This window comes from Pelophylax lessonae (assembly GCF_965119305.1).
Source record: "Pelophylax lessonae genome assembly, chromosome: 4".
In the NCBI taxonomy this organism is placed as follows: domain Eukaryota; kingdom Metazoa; phylum Chordata; class Amphibia; order Anura; family Ranidae; genus Pelophylax; species Pelophylax lessonae.
In genome coordinates, this window is record NC_138771.1 from 337,826,162 (window position 1) to 337,839,250 (window position 13,089).

Genomic DNA, 13,089 nt, shown 5'->3' on the forward strand with positions numbered 1-13,089 from the left:
TATTTCACTTGCGCGGTGTGCTTGTTTATAATGTTTGAATGTTTATACTTTTGGAAGACCAAACCAAAGGAGTGATATCTATAAACTACATTCTACCCACCAATCCATCACCAAAGCTGTTTAAAGCAGAACTGAACTCAAGAAGCGATGATTTGCTATTTTGAAGGGAACATCCATAAATGTTTATTTGGTAGTTGAACGTTGTGGATGAGAACAGGAAAATGTTGAATTAGTACCATCAACCCTTTTTGATCAAAAAGTGAAGATAAGAGAATTAAGGGTAGAATTTTGTAGATGCAAGATTGTTATTACACAAGCTGCTGTTAAAATGAAATACTTTTATTTTAAAAAATTAACTAAAAACAAAAGTGCATTGATTTAGCCAATTATTTGTCATGACAGCACTTCCAGTTAACTTAAAGCGGAGTTCCACCCTCGGAAATTTTATTTTTAATAAAAATACCCCCGGGACAGTCAGGGCTAGTGCATTCTACAATGGATAGCCTCTGAACTGTCCCAGGTCACACTTACCTTTTAGAAGAAATACTTACCTTGAAAATGTCTTGTCCAGCGCTATCATCTCAGGTGTGGGCAGCTGAAGCCAGCGCGTCCTCTTCGGCATCCTCTTCTGTGTCCTCTTCGTCCCAGAATGCCCTGCACCGGCCCCGCTCGTCATGTCCGGTGCAGGCACATCATTCCTGCACAGCTTCTGGGCATGCCCAGAAGCTGTTTAGCAGTGAATGACGTTCCTGCACCGGAACTGACGAGCAAGGTCCGTGCAGGCGCATTGATTCCTGGGAGCGATGATGCTCAGCTCCCAGGAATCAATGCAAGAAGGAAGTGACAACGCGGGCCACGGCCGAAGAGAGAGAAAGAGGAAGTAAGGTGAGTATATTTTCTTCTAAAACAAGGTAAGTAAAGAAAAAAAAATTGTGATTATCCATTTATTTTTCAGGTGACACAGATCAAGCAGATGGGGCAAAGTGACTTTTACGGGTGGAACTCCACTTTAAAGGCACCAGATTTTAAAAAAAGTACAGTATTCAAAACAACCAAACTTGGCGTTTTGAATGCTTTTAAGTGCAAAGGAGGGATTTGGGGTCTTATAGATCCCAGATCCCTCCATAAAGAGTACTTGTCACTGCCTATTACTGTCACAAGGGATGTTTACAAGTGATCAGAAGAAATGTAAAGGTACAGTGTAAAAATAAAAAAAAATACAATATAATAAGAAAAACTTTAAAGCGCCCCATCCCTCTGTGCTTGTGTGCAGAAGCGAACGTATACGTAAGTCGTGCCCACAAATGTAAAAAGTGTTCAAACCACACATGTGAGGTATCATTAGAGTGAAAGCAATATTTTAGCACTAAACCTCCTCTGTAACTCAGGTAATCATTAAAACATTTTAAACGTCGCCTATGGAGATTTTTAAGTACTGTACTTTGTCGCCATTCCACGAGTGTGCGCAATTTTAAAGCATGACATGTTAGGTATCTATTTACTCGGCGTAACATCATCTTTCACATTATACAAAAATATTGGACTAAATTTACTGTTTTTTGTTTTTTTTTAATTCATGAAAGTGTATTTCTTCCAAAAAAAATTGCATTTGAAAGACCGCTCCGCAAATACAGTGTGATATAAAATATTGCAATGATCGTTATTTTATTCTCTAGGGCCTCTGCTGAAAAAATATATATAATGTTTGGGGGTTCTAAGTAATTTTCTAGCAAAAAATACAGATTTATTGCAAGCAATAAGTGCTAGAAAAAGGCTTAGGCATGAGGGGGCTAAAATCTTATTAAATTGTACTTTGGACTGTGCTACATATCCACCGACTGGCTGGTCTTCCTGGTCTCCTTGTTGCTTTACATGTTAGTTCTTAGCAGTACCCTAAAATATTTTCCTTTTTTTCTTAATTTCTTCCTGGAAAAAAAGCAGTGCACCTCCTGTTTCCAGGCAATCATGTGCCTCTCAAAACTCATACAAATTACTGTGCACATAGTTATTCCGAGCTAGTATGCTCAACAGCACACTCTCCCTCCACCACCATCCAACCACACATAGAGCAAGAGGATGAATATTTAATGAGCATTGAGTGATGAAGTTTGCACTTTCACTAGTTATGTAGCCCTCTCTGACTTTTTAAGCAGTGATAAACTCAACTCTATCTGCCCCTTCATTGGTTGCTAGGACACAGGCAGCCACTGTATTCATGGTTGTTTCATGGTTGTTAGGATGTAGATGGCCCCACTGCCTGTGTACTAGCAACCAAGGATCTGTGCAGCTTGGTTTTACAAAACATACTGGCAAATATAGTGGGGATGTAGAGCATCTTTGGTTGCTAGGATAAAGGTGGCTCAGCTGCTGGAATTCTGGCAAACAATGCCCCGTCCTAAGTATCATACATTAGTAGTTTATGGAATGCAGATGACCAGGCCACCTGTGTTCTGGCAACCCATGACATGGTTTGGCTCCACCGTATGTAGTGATATGTTTTACAGTATCTCACAAAAGTGAGTACACCCCTCCCATTTTTGTAAATATTTTATTATATATTTTCATGTGACAACACTGAAGAAATTACACTTTGCTACAATGTAAAGTAGTAAGTGTACAGCTTGTATAACAGTGTAAATTTGCTGTCCCCTCAAAATAACAAAACACACAACCATTATTGTCTAAACTGCTGGCAACAAAAGTGAGTACACCTTCAAGTGAAAATGTACAAATTGGGCCCAAATAGCCATTTTTCTTTCCTAATGTCATGTGACTCATTAGTGCTACAAGATCTCATGTGTGGATGGGGATCAGGTGTGTTAAATTTGGTATTAACGCTCTCACTCTCTCATACTGGTCACTGGAAGTTCAACATGGCACATCATGGCAAATAACTCTGAGGATCTGAAAAAAGAATTGTTGCTCTACATAAGGATGGCCTAGGCTATAAGAAGATTTCCAAAACCCTGAAACTGAGCTGCAGCACAGTGGCAAGGACCATACTGTGGTTTAACAGGACAGGTTCCCCTCAGAAAAGGCCAAACAAGTTGAGTGCACATGCTCAGCGTCATATCCAGAGGTTGTCTTTGGGAAATAGATGTATGAGTGCTGCTAGCATTGCTGCAGAGGTTGAAGGGGTGGGGGGTCAGCCTGTCAGTGCTCAGGCCATACACCGCACACTGGATCAAATTGGTCTGCATGGCTTTTGTCACAGAAGGAAGCCTATTCTAAAGATGATGCACAAGAAAGCCTACAAACAGTTTGCTGAAGACAAGCAGACTAAGGACATGGATTACTGGAACCATGTCCTGTGCTCTGATGAGACCAAGATAAACCTATTTGGTTCAGATGGTGTCAAGTGTGTTTGGTGGCAACCAGGTGAGCAGTACAAAGACAAGTGTGTCTTGCCTACAGTCAAGCATGGTGGTGGGAGTGTCATGGTCTGAGGCTGCATGAGTGTTGCCGAAACCCGGGAGCTACAGTTCATTGAGGGAACCATGAATGCCAACATGTACTGTGACATACTGAAGCAAAGCATGATCCTCTCCCTTCGGAGACTGGGCTGCAGGACAGTATTTCAACATGACAACAACCCCAAACACACCTACAAGATGACCACTGCTTTCCTAAAGAAGCTGAGGGTAAAGGTGATGGGCAGGCCAAGCAAGTCTCCAGACCTAAACCCTATTGAGCATCTGTGGGGCATCCTCAAATGGAAGGTGTATGAGCGTAAGGTCTCTAACATCTACCAGCTTCATGATGTCATCATGAAGGAGTTGAAGAGGACTCCAGTGGCAACCTGTGAAGCACTGGTGAACTCCACGTCCAAGAGGGTTAAGAGAGTGCTAGAAAATAATAGTGGCCACACAAAATGTTGACACTTTGGGCCCAATTTGGACATTTTACTTAGGGGTGTACTCACTTTTGTTGCCAGTGGTTTTGACATTAATGGCTGTGTGATGAGTTATTTTGAGGGAACAGCAAATTTGCACTGTTATACAAGCTGTACATTCGCTACTTTACATTGTAGCAAAGTGTCATTTTTTCAATGTTGTCACATGAAAAGATATAATAAAAGATTTACAAAAATGTGGGGGGTGTACTCACTTTTGTGAGATACTGTATATCCTTGCATATATATGGGTTTGAGCTGTAAAATTTGTTTTTTTTGTAACCTAGTGAGTACCTAGTTATTAGATAGATAGGTGGTAAAACAGGGAAACTGGGTGGGAGCCCTATAGCTGATACGCCCCCTCCCCCCCGGCGTGCTAAATATTTTTTGCAATACACATTTACAAAATGAAACACAAACTAAAATACTGACATCATTTTAATACAGTGCTTAATCAGAGATTGTTTTTCTCTTGCACAATACAGTGGGAGAGATGAACTGTTATTTCTAGTCAATTTCATCCTATGTCATGGAAACAAACACACAGTAGAGAATGAATCTTATTTTCTGCTATTCCGCAACTCAGTTTGCTAATCAGTGGTTTGTCTTCTTCCTCAGAGATTCTGCATTAACACCTCTGCCCTCTTAGATACTGCATATTCTGCAGCACTTTGCTATTTCTGACCTTGACCTACACGAGGTGTCCAGAGAAAAAAAATGCATTTCTTTATAACATTGTGGCTACCAGAAAATAAAAGCTATTGCAGAGGACTGACTTAACCCTTGAAGCAACGTAATATCATGAATATCTGCATGGTTAGTAACCTTTACTGAAGCAGGCAAATCAAAAGACACAAAGGAATTCAGTTTTAAAATAATAAATACATATTTAATGTATTTTTAATGCAAGTAAGTAATATGACCTGACATCAGCCTATTGTAGTAACTGTACAACAGGGTTCAGATTGGGTAAGAGAGAAGAAATACAAGAAACCCAGGAGATATGTTTTAGTGGAGAGCGATAAGTGATTGAGATGAGCTCATCAGTGTGCTGCTTCTCTTTTCACTGTTCTGTCACAGGACGAGGGTGGGAAGGAGACATCTAAATGAAAATGAAACTGCAGTAGATTCAAACTATATGTGTTCTCCCACAATGTACTACAGCTCAATGTGCAGGTGGGAAAGAAAACATTGAAGTCAACATTTTCTTTCCCACCTGCACATTGATCTGTAGTACAGCGTGGAAGAACACACATAGTGAAGACTCACACAAGACTCCATAGGTCCCAGAAGAACGGGGATTAGGGACAGAGAGAATAGGAATATAGCAGCATGGTCAGGGGATAATTGAAAACGGAAGCTCTGAGGAGAAAACGTCTCCTGCCAGTTAAAACTGTGCTGTGTGCCAAGAGTGTAACTCCCGGGACTAGATGGACAGAGATAGAGATCCTATGGCAGGATAAATAAAAATAAAATTGCTAATCAGCCAATCACATGGCAGCAAAAAATGCATTTAGGCATCTAGACGTGGTGAAGACAACTTGTTGAAGTTCAAACCGAGCATCAGAATGGGGAAGAAAGGGGATTTAAGTGACTTTGAACGTGGCATTATTGTTGGTGCCAGACAAGCTGGTCTGAGTATTTCTGCTGAACTATTGGGATTTTCACACACAACCATCTCTAGGATTTACAGAGAATGATGTAAAAAGAAAATATCCAGTGAGCGGCAGGTGTGTGGACGAAAATGCTTTGCTGATTTCAGAGGTCAGAGGAGAATGGGCGGATGAGATGATAGAAATGCAACTAACTAAAATAACCACTCGTTACAACCACGGTATGCAGAATACCATTTCTGAATGCACAACACATCGAACCTTGAAGAAGGGGGGCTAAAGCAGCAGAAGACCACACCAGGTGCCACTCCTGTCAGCTAAGAACAGGAAACTGAGGCTACAATTTTGCACAGGCTCACCAAAATTGGAAAATAGAACACTAGGTTGACTTATATCATGTGTATCCTAACAAGAGATATGGCAATCAGAAAACCAGCAGCAGAAGACGACACCAGGTGCCACTCCTGTCAGCTAAGAAAAGGAAACTGAGGCTACAATTTGGACAGGCTCACCAAAATTGGACAATAGAAGATTGGAAAAACGTTGCCTGGTCTGATGAGTCTCGATTTCAGCTGCCAAATTCAGATGATAGGGTCAGAATTTGGCATAAACAACAATGAAAGCATGGATCCCTCCTGCCTTGTATCAACGGTTCAGGCTGGTGGTGTAATGGTGTGGGGATATTTTCTTGGAACACTTTGGGCCCCTTAGTACCAACTGGGCATCTTTTAAAGGCCATGGCCTACCTGAGTATTGTTGCTGACCATGTCCATCCCTTTATTACTACTGTGTACCCATCTTCTAAAGGCTACTTCCAGCAGAAAAATGCACCATATCACAAAGCTCAAATCATCTAAAACTAGATTCTTGGACATGACAATGTACTCTGTACTCCAATGGTCTCCACGGTCACCAGATCTCAAGCCAATAGAGGATCTAGGGGATGTGGTGGAATGAGAGATTTGCTTCATGGCTGTGAAACCAATAAATCTGCAGCAGCTTTGTGATGCTATCATGTCAATATGGACCAAAATCTCTGAGGAATGTTTTGAACACCTTGTTGAATCTATGTCATAAAGAATTAGGGCAGTTCTGAAGGCAAAAGGGGGTCCAACCCTGTACTAGCAAGGTGTACATAATAAAGTTCAGCTTTAATTATTTGATTTCAAAGTTAAAAGTATTCCTGTGGGGGGCGTGGCCTGGAGCGTGATGGGATAGGTCTCTGGGTTTACTTACCTGTACTTGTGCCCCAGACCCCGCTGAACCTCCGGGCCTCATGTCACCTCCGAAGTGAGGCACAAATGCCGGCGTGCAGCTTGCCAAGTTCCGCTGACAGGAGCCAGCTTCACAGGCCGAAGATGGCGCCGGCCCCTCCTCCACCTCGGAAAAGACCGCCGCAGATACCGCCAAGGTGCTGGATGCCATCTCCCTCTGCTAAAGTACCCTCACCTCGAAGATTGAGGAAGTTAAGATTGATATCTCCTTGATCCGGCAAGAGGGTCACGGAGGCCGAGGCCCGCATCAGTGCTAGTAAAGACATCTTGCATCCCCTGCAGCACTCCGCGGAGGAGCTCACACGCCAAGTGCAGCAGCTTCATTCCAAGCAGGATGACATGGAGAATCGTCTCCGACGCTGCAATCTCCGGTTCATTGGATTGCTTGAGCGGGCTGAGGGGACTGATCCGGCTAGTTTCCTGGAGGACCTGCTCCTTAACACCTATGGCCGTTAGTCTTTCTCTGTGATGTTTGCAGTGGAGAGGGCCCACCATATCCCGGTGCGGCCTCCCCCTTCTGGAGCCCCGGCCCGCACATTTATCGCCAAATTTCTTAATTTCCGGGATAGGGATAAAATTCTTCGTCTCTCGAGAAAAAAAGGGGAACATTCCCTATCAAAGTGGACATGTTGCTGTCTTTCCGGATTTTTCTAATGAAGTTCAGCATCTGCGAGCCCGTTTTCAGGAGGTTAAACGCCGCATGAGGGCCTTGCATCTAAAATATGCCATGTTATATCCTGCTCGTCTTAGGGTGGAGGTGGATGATCGTGTTCAATTCTTTGAGGATCCTGCCCTGGCCATGGACTGGCTTGACCGACGCAATGTTGCACCTGCTTGAAGATTCTTTCCCTAGGTGGATGTTTCGGACCTTTGCCTGTCTTTGGCACTGCTACAGGACTGAGGGGGCTCTAATCTATCCTGCATGTATGTTCAGTTTACCTGCAGAACCCCCCCTTCTACTGCTTGCCTACCTACTGGGTGCCTTATTGTTGTGATGCCTGGAGGCTTCCATATTTATCCTGTTTGATCTCCTTGTTTCTGGGACTGTTGACTGTCGCACGAACTTACTGTTTAAAGGGTAGCCTACTCAGCTCTTCCCGAACTGTACTGTGAACCTGTTCCTGTGAAATGGGATTTGCTCTCTCTCCACGTTACTCAGCGAGTCAGTCGCCCCCAAATTGTTCATACTGCCTTCCCCCGTTTTTCCTTTTTATTTTTCCTGCTGTGCTTTTTCTTTTATGTTTTTTTGATTGTCTGTCCTAATTTTGTGGCAGCCTTGGTATTGTCCCCTGGTCCCTGCCTGTTCCCAGGATTGGGGTTTGAGACAGGAACTGGGGAACTTGCAGTTGTATGCCTATGCCTTTTTGTGCTCTGTTTAGGGAATATGCTCGCACGAGTTGGGGTTTGTGCAGAGCCTTGTGGGAATGGGCTTTATGCTTTCTGAGTGTTATTTTTTTGCTGAAGTGTCCCCTCCTATGTCCCTCTTTTTATTTTTTGCTTGGTCCTCCTGCTTTTGTCCAACGGTTTCTTTCCTATAAATGGTACACGGCTGCTCTTGGATGCTTTGGACCCTAGTCGGCCGAGTTCCTACAGACCAATATCCTTATTACAAACGGATGTTAAAATCCTAGCCAAAATTTTGGCCCTGCGTTTGAGCAAGGTAATTCTTTCGCTAGTGCATGCGGATCAGACGGGGTTTATGCCCGCAAAGATTACTGCGTTCAATACCAGGCAGTTACACATGAACATCCAGGCCTCTCACTCACAGATTGGCACCAGGGTGGTGGTTTCATTGGATGTGGCCAAGGCGTTCGATTCAGTCGAATGGCCCTATCTGTGGCAATGTCTTCGTTGCTTTGGCTTTGGCCCAAACTTTATCAAGTGGTTTTCTATACTGTATACCTCCCCGAGAGCGCGGGTGGTGGTGAATGGGTGGACCTCTGTCGCCTTCCCCCTTTCTAGGGGGACGCGTCAGGGGTGCCCCATTTCCCCCCTGTTGTATGCCTTGGCGGTAGAACCACTGGCAATGGCTCTGAGAGATCACCCTGGTGTCACTGGTCTGTGCTCTGGTTCCCTGGAGGAAAAGGTTGGCTTATATGCCGATGATATGATTCTGTACCTCGCTGACTCTGGACCTTGCCTCGCTACTGCCCTCCGTCTTATCGAGAGCTTTGGGACCTTCTCTGGGTTGAAAATCAATTGGGATAAGTCTCAGATCCTTCCCATTGACTCCCCCCCCCCCCAGAGGAAAAGGCCTCAATGCCTTTACAGAGGGTTAGCTATATTAGATATTTGGGGATTCAGGTCTCTCGGGATCTGTCGGACTTTGTCCCTCTGAATGTAGAACCCCTGATTGCACTGACTAAGAGCAAGAGGCAGGTTTGGTCTAAGCTACCATTGGGAGTTATGGGCCATATTGGCTTGATTAAAATGATCTTGTTACCCAAGATCTTATATGTTCTTTGGCACTTTCCGGTCTACATCCAGTTTAAGTATTTTAGGGTCCTAGAGTCTATCCTGAAGTCCTTCATTTGGGGCTCTTCCAGACACAAGCTGTCTTGGAGGGCCCTGAAGTGTCCCACCAAACTCGGCGGCCTGGCGGTTCCTAATCTTAGCTTATATTATATAGCGGCACAGTTGTCCCATTTCTTTTATTTTGATAAGGCGGACAGGCAACGTTATGAGTCCTTGGTCTGTGCGGGGCCTTCCGGCCAATTCCCCCATCCCTTCTGTGATATCCTGAGAGGTCTTCGGGGCGCAGTTAGTGGCCCTGGTAGAATCACATATGCATTTCATAGCAAACGGATTTGGGACTTGTCGGTTGCGAAGCTGGGCTGCTCTCCTCTTCATGAAGACACCCCCGTGAGCTCCTGCTGGTTCTGGATCCGCGGATCTGGATACAGCATGGCATATATCAGCTTTCCCATGTTATCCGTGATGGCCGTCTAAAACAGTTTGCTCAATTGAAGGCCGAATTTCGATTGCCAAATTCCATGTTTTGCCGGTTCCTTCAACTGCGTCATGCCTTGCGCGCACAGTTTGATGGTACCTACCCCCAATTACAACCGTTAGATATCCTGCTGGTCCTGCGGGGAGATGAACTTAGACAAATGATCTCACTATTTTATGATATGCTTCCTTACTCCATCAGCTACGAAGCTGGCTTATTCCCTTAAGCCCATCTGGGAGGAGTGCGCTGGGGAAATGGATGATGAGCACTGGAGTGAGGTGCTGGAGGTGGGTAAGTTGGTGTCTCCTAAGATGTCTGACAGGCTAATACAAACCTATATTTTGTATAGGGTGTATCTTACCCCTGTTCGAATGGCGAAGTTTGACCCCTCCCGCAGCCCGGAATGTCCTAAATGCTCTCTATCCGCTGGTACATTTGAGCACCTGATTTGGCAATGCCCTCCTGTCAACTGTTTCTGGCAACAGGTGGTACGATTTTTGCATGACCAGATGGGTTCTCCGGTCTCACTGGATCCTCGGCAATGTCTTTTGAGTCTATTTCCAGATCTGGAGGTAAATAAGAGTTCACGGAAATGTATACATGAAACGTTATTTAGTGCCCGGAAGCTGTTGGCGTGCAGCTGGATGCAATCCTCGCCCCCCTACTCTGGCTGCCTGGATTGCCGAGGTGAATGCTGCTCTGCCATACAAGAAGCTTATTTACGTTAATAGGGGTTGCCCTGCTAAATATAACAAGATTTGGGATAAGTGGCTACAGTCGTCTCTGACATGCTCCACCTGATGATTTTCTCTCTTTGCTATGTGCTGCCTGAGGACCCATAGTTTTTTAGCATACATTTGTTGGATGGGGTGTTGTGTATTTTCTTGCTGCGTGTATCTTGCAGGGTTGGACTGGAATTATTTGGACCGTAGGGGGACCCTTCTTATCTGTTTTTGTTTAGGGGGGGTGGGGTGGGGTTTATTTTCCCTTCATGGGTTTATTTCGAGATTTGTTGCTTTATCTGCCTGTTACTGTATGGATGACTATGCATTATTATGTGCTTATACTCTTTGATGCTTGTTGTGCTTCTACACAGTTCAACAAACTTTGTTTTTGGTTAAAAAAAAAAAAGTGTTCCTGTAATGTAAATAACTGTTTGAGAAGGGTCAGTATGAAATGGGACAGCTATAGATGTGGAAACTAATATTCATAAATAGTATAATTTTGTTAAGACAGCAACGTTTAGTTGGGGTATCACCAGGAATGTCCACTATATGGTAATTTACAGATTGTTTGTAAAAAAGGGGATGTTTTGCTCCCAATATAAACGTTATACGATATTGCAAAAAGTGGCCACCTCCTCCATCTATAACTGGTCTTGATAGTAAGGAGCACTGGAAGGGCAAACGCAGATCAAAAACGAAGGGATTTCCAGTCACTACTTACCAACCAGCCAGCAACCAGCCAAATTAACCTGTCTAACAGTATGCATTAAAAACAGGGGTTTAGTTGCACACATTTGCAAATACATGCGTAAGCTGCAGGCCGCGCCAAGGCACCCTGATATCTGCAGTCCCTAACTCTACCTTTAAAGAGTCTTCACAATGGAAGCACATGCATTCTGATGAGATAGATGGAGGACAGGTGACTGGAGGGAGCCCACCCCTCCTTAACCACTTAAGCCCCGGAAGATTTTACCCCCATTCCGACCAGGGGGTATTTTGCGATTCGGCACTGCGTGAATTTAACGCACAATTGCGCGGTCGTGCGACGCTGTACCTAAACGAATTTGACGTCCTTTTTTTCCCACAAACAGAGCTTTCTTTTGGTGGTATTTGATCACCTGTGCGATTTTTTGATCACGCGCTATAAACAAAAAAAGAGCGTCAATTTTGCAAAAATAGCAATATTTTTCACATTTTTTTATATGAAATTCCCCCAAAAAAAAATGTAAAAATCAAAATTTTTAAAAATTTTCGGCCAATTTATTTTATGCTACCTATGTTTGGTAAAAAAAATCGCAAAAAGCGTATTTTGATTGGTTTGCGCAAAAGTTATCGCGTTTACTAACAAAGGGAAAGATTTTTGTCATTTTTGTTGTTTTTTTTTTTAACGCGTAATGGCGGCGATCTGCGATTTTTTTTGCGGTACTGCGACATTGCGGCGGACAGATCGGACCCTTGACTGACATTTTTGACACTTTTGGGGTTACCAGTGACATTTCTACAGTAATCAGTGCTATACATATGCACTGTTACTGTAAAATTACACTGGTAGTGAAGGGGTTAACTTTATTTGGAAGGGAGGGGCTGTGTGTGTCCCTAGGGGCGTGGTTTCTACTGTGATTGGCTGTGGCTCTAGCTGTAAGGACACTGATCAACGGATCTACATACCAGATCCGTTTTATCAGTGTCTTTGCAGCGAGGAGAATGACAGGCAGTTTGTTTACACAAGCTGCCTGACATTCTCCCTCTCCCCCGCCGATCGCCGAGTGACCGGCGGACATCGGGTCCGCTGGTCACACGCGCGGGGGGGTCCGTGACCACGCGGGAGCGGGAGCGTGCCCCGGGGGGCGCGCGCTCGCTCCCTAGACCCTCACAAGCAAGCAACGTAGCCCTACGTTAGTTTGCCTGTGAGGGGCTGACCGCCGACGTAGATAGTCGTGCGGCGGTCGGCAAGTGGTTAAAGGCGCACACTGAACACCCAGCACATAGCACAATGGCAGCCAAGGTGTCAGTGCGTTGCCTGACCAATATAAACGTTATACGATATTGCAAAAAGTGGCCACCTCCTCCATCTATAACTGGTCTTGATAGTAAGCAGCACTGGAAGGGCAAACGCAGATCAAAAACGAAGGGATTTCCAGTCACTACTTACCAACCAGCCAGCAACCATGGCTGGTTGCTGGCTGGTTGGTAAGTAGTGACTGGAAATCCCTTCGTTTTTGATCTAAAAAGCATGGCACGTTTTTTTGAATTGGTATTTTTTTGGAAAATGAGGAAAGTAAATAAAATTTGCACTTAGCAAAGTTGTCATTGTATTACTCTCAGCATGGACATACTTACAATTACACTTCAAAGCACATTCTTCTAATCTTCCCAAGTGTGGGGGTACCACATGTGAGAGATCTTTTCACTGCCGAGATGCATAGAGGGGCCCAAAATCCAATAAGCGCCTTTAGGCTTTCAGTGCCGGTTCACATTATTGCGGATGCGCTGATCGCATGTAATTCGGAGCGCACTGCTTCTTCATTACCTGCGATCTCCTGTGCGGATGCGAGTTCAGCCATACACTTTGTATGGCTGAATTTGCAGGGCATCCGCAGCAAACACGCACATGAGGCATTTTTTGAGCCGCCTC